The following is an 8,085-nucleotide window of genomic DNA, read 5'->3' as shown; positions in this document are numbered from 1 at the left end:
AGACAACTTATCATAAGGAGTGGTAGAAGAATATTTAGAAGATTGATTAGGTAGATCATGAGATTTCACATCCAACACATCCTCCTTATAGTCCAATTCATTTATAAGACAATTGTCAAAGTACTCATAAAAGAAATCATACATTTTCAATGAAAATTATATACAATTCAAACATTCCTTTTTAATTTTTGAAATAATGATATGTAAAAGCACATGTAATATGAGATCTAACATCAATATCCCAAGTGTAATTTTCATAGCTTGGGTTCATCAAAAATGTGTTGTGGGGAATGTGAGTCAAGGAGAATAACCCTTAATTTATCACACAACTACACATGCCTCAAAAGGGATGGAGTCCAAGGAAAGAGATTCTTTCAAGCCAACTCTCAAAGGTGTTCTATTTTAGTAGGTTAATGTGATCCAATGGATAAAGGGGCATCAATGCCAAATTGAAGGGTCACACAAAGATATGGTGGTAGGAGACCTAGTTGGAGAGAAATCAAAGAGGGAAGGAAAAAATCACCAAATGGGATCGAATGATAGCTAAAACGAAGTGAAAATTCATTCATGTGGATTATGAGCTTGGTATACTAAAAAAAATGCAAGGGTTGAAGTAGGCAGGAAGATATGTTCAAGAGTATACTAAGGAGTTCTACCAAGTTCTTATAAAAACTGGCTATACAAAGATAATAAGGAGAAAGTTGTCTATAATCTTAATAGGTTAAGACCAACCATTCAAGAGGAGTTGAATCTAGTTTGAATGACTAGTATTAAGGATGCATAGCAGTATTACCTAAGAGTAGAATAGAAGTTGAGCAAAAAAGTTTGATAACAAAAATAGTGGTAGTGGAAGATCTACCAGATGATCTTATGGAGGCTGAAATGATGATTAAAAAAATAATAATGGAGGCAAAATCCAACACAATAATGAATACAAAAGGAAAGGGGAATATTATTATCAGAAATAATATGCTATTACATTTATTACAACAAAAAATAGACTCCATGACATGCCCTATGGGCTTACAATATTATCAGATTCTAGAGAAAACCCTTCTCATAGTACCTTCTCCCAAACTCCACCAAAAACTACCTTTATAATGCCAGTAATGTCCTTAACAAAACCAATTTAGGTTTAGGGTTAGGAATACATTTTATAATATGCCATTTGGCATCTACCACCAAAATATATGGTTCTATAAAATATGTCAAAAGTTGGTGTAAAATTAGAAGAATCCAGAAATGGTAGTCCAGCTTCCAGGAGGCATAACTTTTGATTTGGGACTCCGATTAACAATTGTTTACATTTTTGGAAAGATCTCCAAGTTCTCTATAGCCCTATGGACCAGCTTTTCTCATAACCCATTTATTGGGCATGTATGAGGCTGTTTAGTGCCTCAAATCTAACTTTGAAGTGTTCTTAGGAGGTCTCCAGGCAACCTAAAACTGCAATAACTTTCAAACCTTAAAGCCTTTTGACCCGATTCTTTTTTTGGATGCATTTAAATTACAAGTATAATCATCCCCTCCAACTTACACCCTCTAAATCATCATAATTATGGATCAATTACAAAATAACCTATTTTCTACATTGACACATATCCCAAGGTGCTCAAAAACTCTAACCCAAAAAACCAATGGTGGAACTATGAGAGTTGGAATCTTTAATTGACCCAAATGGGTATCCAAAAATGAAAACACATTAATAAATAAATAAAACTAAGCATATTTTTTTGGGTGATATGGGATTTCCCTTACCTACTAGATGCTCCTACATCAGACACCCAAGGTAGATTGAAAAGTGACCCAGTCACTTTATAGATGGTAGAGGAAAACTCAAATGGGAAACCTCTATTGTAGATATCCAAGTTGAGTCATCTATTGGTCATCCTTTCCAATTCACCAATTATTCTTCCTACTACCTATTTATGGTACTCCAACTAACATGACTATATCGAATTTCTTCAATCTCTTCCTTTACAAAAGTAGAAATTGGACATGAGTCTAGCATCAACTCCTCATCTGCACCATCATCATGATATTCTCTTGAATCTACAATATTGAAAATAGGAGAAATGTGAATCCCCTCTAGCAACCCCACCTCATATACATTCCTTGAATCATGTTTCTTCAAAATTTTGTAGGGGCCAAATTTCTTCATCTTCAGCTTGTTGTAGGTACCCACTGGAAATTGTTCCTTCCTCAAATATACCATAACCTAATCTCCAACTTGGAACTCCTTTTTTCTCCTCTTTTTATTTTCCCTAAACTTATACTATAGATTCATCTTGGTAATATGTGCTCGTAGCTCCTCATGTAGGTTCTTGAGATGTTTAGCAAAGTCTTCTACCTCAAAACTTGTCCTCTCTCCTTGCTCCATCTTCCTTAGCTCTAGTGTAGTCGTTGGACTACTCCCATACACAAGTTGGAATGGTGATCTACCAGTACTCCTATTTACATAATTATTGTAAGAAAATTTTTCTTGTGGTAGAATCAAATCCCGTCCCTTGGGTTTATCTCCTACTAAACACCTTAGCAAATTGCCCAAACTTCTATTCACTACTTCTGTTTGTCCATTAGTCTATGGATGATGTGTTAAACTAAACTTCAATTCTATCTTCAACTTCTTCCACAAAGTCCTCCATAAATGCCCAATAAATTTAGTATCTCTATCAGAACCAATACTTTTTGGGAGACCATGTAGCCTCACCACATCTTTGAAAAACAAATCTGCAATATGCACTGCATCATGAGTCTTGTGGCATGGAATGAAATGTGACATCTTAGAGAACCTATCAAGCACCACAAATGTTGAGTTATTACCCCTTTGTGTCCTTGGCAATCCAAGAACAAAATCCATACTTATGTCCTCGCAAGGCTTTAATGCAACAAGCAATGGCTGATAGAGTCTAGTACTTTGACTAAATCCTTTAGTTGTTTGACATATGTGAGAACTCTACACAAACTTCTTCACATCCTGTGATAATTGAGGCCAAAAATAATGCTCTCTAATAATGAAAATGGTCTTATCTCGACCAAAGTGTCCTGCCATCCCTCCACTATGCTTCTCCTTAATCAAATTCTCTCTTAGGGGAACTCCTCAAAATACACAATTGATTTCCCTTGAACAACATACCATCCTGAATCATGTAGTCTAGCCACCTAGTCCTATCTAGAGTAACAGGTTCTTTACAAGCCTTCCAAGCCTTTGCAAAGTCAGGATCCTTAGGGTAAAGTTTCTTGAGTTCATCAAACCTAACCACTTCAACCTACATTACTGCCAACAATAACTATTTCTTACTTAATGCACCTGCAACCCTATTAAACCTTTTGCTTCTATGTTTCAATACAAATGTATAGCTTTGCATGAACTCTACTCATTTCAAATGTTTTTGATTCAATTTACCTTGGCTATTTAGGTATTGGAATGCCTAGTGATCAGTATACAAAAAAAATTATTTTGGCAATAAATAATGCCTCCATTTCTTTAAGGCCTGAACTATAGCATAGAACTCCTGATCATAAATAGAATAGTTCTTCTTCGTATCATTCAATTTTTTTATTAAAGTAGGCAATAGGTTTACCTTCTTGGCTCAACATAGCCCCAATAGCACTTCCACTAGCATCACAATCCACCTGGAATACTTTGTTGAAATTAGGAAGTCCAAACATAGGTTGCTCTATCACCTTCTTTAGAAATTCAAAACTACTTGCAGCTCTTGTAGTCCACTTGAACTCTTTTCTATCCCCCCTCATTGTTTTAGTTAGGGGTGCACATATACTACTTAAATTCCTAATGAACTTCCTATAAAAACTAGCTAGACCATGGCATGATCTTACCTCAATGGCAAACCTTGGAGTAGGCCATTCTAGGATGACCTTCACCTTCTCTAGGTCCATCTTGAGACCCTCAGTTGATACAACAAACCCGAAATAGACTAACTCCCTTTTGACAAAGCTACACTTCTTCAAAGTAATGAACAAATTCTATTCCCTCAACCTTTCAAGGAAACTATGAATGTGCAATAAATGTTCATCCAAAGACTTACTAAAAATCAAAATATCATCCAGATAGACAATAACAAATTTTCCTAAAATTTTCTTTAGTACCTCATTCATAAGTCACATGAAGGTGCTTAGTGCATTGGTCATTCCAAAGGGCATGAAAAACCACTCATAGAGACCCTCCTTGGTCTTGAATGTAGTCTTCCACTCATCTCCCTCTTGTATCCATATCTGGTGATAACTACTCTTGAGATCTATCTTTGTGAAGTACTAAGCTCCACTCAAATAGTCCATAAGATCATATATTCTTGGCAAAGGAAACCAATCCTTTATGGTTATTCTATTTATTGCTTGAGATTCTGTACACATTCTCCACTCCCCATCCTTCTTTGGTGCTAGTACTATAGGTACTACATATGGACTCAGGCTCTCTCGAATCAAACATTTCCTCAACAGCTCCTGAACTTGTCTATTTAGCTCCTCAATATCATCAGGAGTCATCCTATGTGTAGCCTTGTTAGGCAAACTAGCTCCAAGGACTAGATCTATTTGATGATTGATTTGCCTTATTGGTACCAACCCTTCTAGAACATTATCAGAGATGACATCTCCATACTCACTTAATAGACCTAAAACTTCAAGTGGAATTTCACTACTACCTTCCTCATCTTTTCTAGGAATTTAAGCATAATATATATGTAGATGTTTCATGCCATCCAAAAATTTCCTTCCATCAACAAGACATACCTTAGTACTACCGCATACCTTTTCATCCTCCTTTATCAAGGCCTTCAATTTGTGATGAACACCATCCTTTGTCGGAGAGTATGTATTTTCATGACCATCATGTATAGCATGCCTATCGAACTACCATGGCCTTCCTAACAATAAATGGAAAAAATCCAATGGAATGATGTCACAGAGAGCCTCGTCATCATAACTCCAAATCTTGAACTTTACCAAAAATTTCTCGCTAACCAGGACCTTATGATCATCCTACACCTAAGAAATCCAATAGGGTTGGGGGTGTTTCTCCCTCTTGAGCTTTAGCTTTTAACACCAAATTTTTAGTGCTTCTACCATTAACAATCACATCACAACATTTACCCTCGCACTTGCACCTATTATGAAACAAACTCCTTCTTTGTCCAAGTTCAGTCTCATTGCTCAATAAGACCCTTTCATTAACTAAAACCTCTCCTCTTTCTGCATCCTCTGAATGTGATGACTATGCACCTTCATCTACATGAGAAACCCTTGCTTGACCATCAACTCTCCTATTTGTCCTTCCTTGGCATTGAGGGAATTTGAAGGGACAATGACCTTCTTCATTGCAATGAAAATAGGTACCACAAAAGCCTCCTCTTTCTAAACCTTTTCCATTTCCTCTGCCTCTTCCTCTCTGGTCTCCAAAGTTTTGATCATGAGAGTGGTGGAAACCCTCATTCCTCTTATTTTAGCTAGTACCCACATCTTCATTTTAATATTGGTTCTCATTTTGGCCTCCAAATGACCTGCCACTACCCCTTCCTCCTTGACTACACCCTCTCTGGCTTCCATCAAGATTTTTGTTTAGCTTTCCTCAACTTGCAATGCAAACTAGTATGCCTCTTCAATGCTAGTCATTCTAACCAGACTTAACTCCTCCTGAACACTAGGTCTTAACCCACTAAGGTAATAAGAAACCTTCTCTTTGTTTGCCTCTACATGTCTTGCCCTAATAAGGACTCAGTAAAATTCCTCTATGTATTCCTAGACAAATTTTCCTACTTGCTTTAACCCTTGCATCTTTTTGAACAAATCAAGCTCGTAATCAACAAGAATGAACTACTTCTTTAGTTTATCCACCGTGCAATTCCATCTTATGATTTTCTCCTTTCCTCTTCTATTTCTTTCCAATTAAATCTCTTACCACCATATTTTGGCATAGCCTTTCATTTTGGCCTTCACAAACTTAACCCTATCAAGGTCCCTGATATCCTCATATTTAAAATATTCCTCTAGCTCATTGATCCATTCAATCAACTCATCTAGGTTAAGATTTCCCAAAAACATGTTGACATCAATTTTAGGTCTTTTTTCAAACTTGGCAATGGCTCTGAAAAGCCTCTCCTCTACCTGGTTTAGGACATTTTCATCTCCTCCCCCTTCCTACTCAATATTTCCTTCTTCTTCATTTTCTTCCTCACTTTTGTTGCCTACGACAAAATTCATCCCTCTGCAAATCTCCTCTTGTAATGCTTGGACTTGTCTCTGGAGGGCTCTAACCTCAACAATAACAACTCAAGCCCTTCCACCATGCTCCCTTCATGGAAGCATCTTCTTGTATAAAAACCCACAACCACACAATCCCAGTGCAAACTGCCTCATAGTTGGCACTTTGTCTACACACTTAGGAAAACTTGCTCCAATACCACTTGATGGAGGCACAATCCAAGAAAAAAAATGAACAAAACAGAAAAGGGGAATATTATTATTATGCTATTACATTTAGTACAACAAAAAATTGACTCCACGACATGCCCTATGGGCTTACAATATTATCAGATTCTGGAGAAAACCCTTCGCATAGTACCTTCTCCCAAACTCCACCAAAAACTACCTTTACAATGCTAGAAATGTCCTTAAGTAAACCAATTTAGTTTTAGCGTTAGGGACACATTTTAGAATATTTTATTTGGCATCCACCTCCAAAAATAGAAGGTTCTATAAAACATGTCAAAAGTCAATGTAAAATTAGAAGAATCAAAAAATGGTAGTCCAACTTCTGGGAGGCATAACTTTTGATTTGGGACTTTGATTAACAAACTGTTTACCTTTTTAGAAATCTCTCCAAGCACTCTATAGCCCTATGGAAAATATTTTCTCATCCCTCATTTTTAGGGCTAGTATGAGGAAATTTAGTACCTCAAATCTGATATTGAAGTGCTCTTAGGAGGTCTCTAGACAACTTAAAACTGCAATAACTTTCAAATCGTAAAGCTTTTTGACCTAATTTTTTTTCTAGAGTGCATTTAAATTACAAGTACAATCATCCCTCCAACTTACATCCTCTAACTAATAATAATTATGCCTCAATTACAAAATAACTTATTTTCTACATTGGCACATATCCTAAGGTGCTCAAAAACTCTAACACAAAAAGCCAATGAAACTATAAGAGTTGGACTCTTTAACTAACCCAAATGGGTATCCAAAAATGAAAAAACATTACACAAAAACTAATAATAAGAATTTTTTTTGAGTGATACAGGATTGCCCTTACCCAATAGATGCTCCTACATCAAATAAGGATGAGGTGAGTAGTAGTAGTAGTCAAAACCAAAGTGGGAAAAATTATAGTTTTTTCCATGATCAAAATAATAGAGATTAGAGAGGAGAGGTAGAGGACAAGGATCTAGAAGAGGAGGCTTTCATGGGAAATGCTTTCACTACAAAGAAGAAGGGCATAGAGCATTTGAGTGTTCCCAGTGCCAAGGAAGGACAAATCAGAGAGCAGAAGGCTAGGAAAGAGTTGCACATGTTAATGGAGATTCTTGATCATCACATTCTGAAGATGATGAAAGAGGAGAAGTCCTAGTTAACAAAAGAGTTTGTCTAAGTGGTGAGAATTAACTTGATCAAAGAAGGAGCTTATTTTGCACCAGGTGCAACTATGAAGATAGTGTTGTGATGTGATCATTGATGGTGGAAGTATTGATAATCTAGCATAGAAAATGATGGTCACAAAGTTTAAGCTAAAGAGGAAGAAAAACTCATGTTCATACCATATTGCTTGGGTGCAAGATGACCAAACGGTCATGGTGAGTGAGAAATGCTCAATGAAGTTAAAGATTGGAAGCTACTAAGATAAGGTGCTTTGTGATATCATACCAATGGACATATGTCATATGTTGTTGGATAGGTCATGGCAGTCTGACGGGCATGTTGTACACGATGGGCAAGAAAATACTTACACTCTGACCAAGGATAGAGTGAAACATAAGTTGAAGCCATTGAAGGAGAAATAAGAAAAGGTATTTAGTGCTACAAGAATATGTTTTGTTGATGGAAAAGAGTTTCTCAAAGGTATGAATCATG

This window comes from Cupressus sempervirens, chromosome 4 (assembly GCF_028749045.1).
Source record: "Cupressus sempervirens isolate cs-2001-9-10 chromosome 4, ASM2874904v1, whole genome shotgun sequence".
Lineage (NCBI taxonomy): Eukaryota > Viridiplantae > Streptophyta > Pinopsida > Cupressales > Cupressaceae > Cupressus > Cupressus sempervirens.
The sequence above is the reverse complement of the archived record's forward strand: the minus strand, read 5'-3'. Positions refer to the sequence as shown.